The sequence below is a fragment of the Propithecus coquereli genome, unplaced genomic scaffold (genome assembly GCF_000956105.1).
Source record: "Propithecus coquereli isolate 6110/MARCELLA unplaced genomic scaffold, Pcoq_1.0 Scaffold266, whole genome shotgun sequence".
Taxonomy (NCBI): domain Eukaryota; kingdom Metazoa; phylum Chordata; class Mammalia; order Primates; family Indriidae; genus Propithecus; species Propithecus coquereli.
In genome coordinates, this window is record NW_012148241.1 from 1,564,954 (window position 1) to 1,566,601 (window position 1,648).

Sequence of the window (1,648 nt, forward strand, 5' to 3'; positions counted from 1 at the left end):
ATTAATAGTGGTAATCCACTCTTAACAGTAGTGTTATAGCACTTAGCATGCACCACATTGCTCTTATATGTGTCCCAAAGACAACTATGATCCCGCAGATGGAGGTCCATTGACCTACTGAAGCCAAGGAATGTTCTAAAATTTTACTTTCTTACCATTTTATTGCTTCTCTTATAAATGAAGAGGGCAGGAGAGAGGATAGCACAAGAATAGCAATGGAACAATCCTGGCCATATTGGCGTGCAATAGGCCCTTTGCACTGGTTTTCTGGTTGTGGATTCCCTTTATCTTCCCTCTTCCTTTACCCCAGAACGCCCAGGACTCCCTGCTGTGTGATTCATTCTTGTCCTCTTTGTCAAAGTGGAAGTTACTTTGCAAAGTTAAAGGGAGAAAATGTGTTATATTTTTATCTTTATATGAAAGTTTTTGGCCTGTAAAATATTTCATAGATGAATTTGCACAAGAGCAGTGTTAAGAGAAGCATTTTATTTTCCCTGAAACATGCACAATGCCCTCTCTTTTCCTCGGTTTTCACTCTATTTCTTAGCAGTCTTGATAGAACTGAGTGGGATTCCCATCAGACATAGAAAGGACACTAATATGGAATGAAAAGACAGTGCTTTTCATTCCTTAGGGTTAGAGGAGTCTGCTTTCACATTTCAACATCATGATCGAGAGTACTAAATTTAGGAGCTCATCATATTGTGTCTTCCTGAGGGAGGTGCATCTCTTTCTCTCTCTCCCCTAAAAAAGGGGGGGGCTATCTTCTATCAATTTTCCCTCCTAAAATTCCTTACATTCTATTTTCTAGGGTAGATTTTCCAGTTATCTTCTTCTTAGCCATCCTCTTCCCCCAGAGAAGAAAGAAAGAAATCATCCCAACCTCAGGCAGCTAGCTTTTCTACTGTCCTATGTTCTCAAACTACACTTTCAGTTCCTCAGAAATAAACCATAGATGATCAAACAAGGCTTGTTATTACTACCCTGGCAATGCTAGCTGCTAACTGATTTTTTTTCCTGATTTTGGAAGTCCCAATCTAGTTTGAAGTTCATTTGTCTTTTAACAAACAAAACACATCTTAACTGTGGGAATATTCTAACATCTATGCCTCTGCTTCCTAGGAGGTTTTCCTTGATTAATCAAATTAATCTTACATCAAACTTTGAGTAGAAATAAAGGAGTTATTTGGAGCTAGACAGAAGCATACAATATACTAGACCCAGTCACAAAATGGCAGCTGGCAGTGCTAATCCAGTTGCACAGGAGTTTTACTGGGTTTTTTGTTTTTTATTTTTAAGTTGCATGCCTTTAGGTGGGGCCTAAATTATGTAGATGTAACAAGTTTTATTACCTGGGCCATCTTCCACCAGGCACTTTGCATATGTAAGATACATGATTAGCCTCTAATGGTATTTAAGTTTGCAATTCCCACATGAACTAATATTATCATTTCATCCTGAGGAAAGAAAGAAGTATTTTGGGCTTTGATGTTTCAAATTCACAACAGTCAAAGAAGCAGAGTTCCTGACAACTGGTTTTTAAAATTTAAGTAAAATGCTCTAGGAGATTACAACTTTTTGAAATACATGGGACAAAATCATGGATAAAAATTTTATATCAGTGTTTTTCAAACTTGTGCCTTATTCA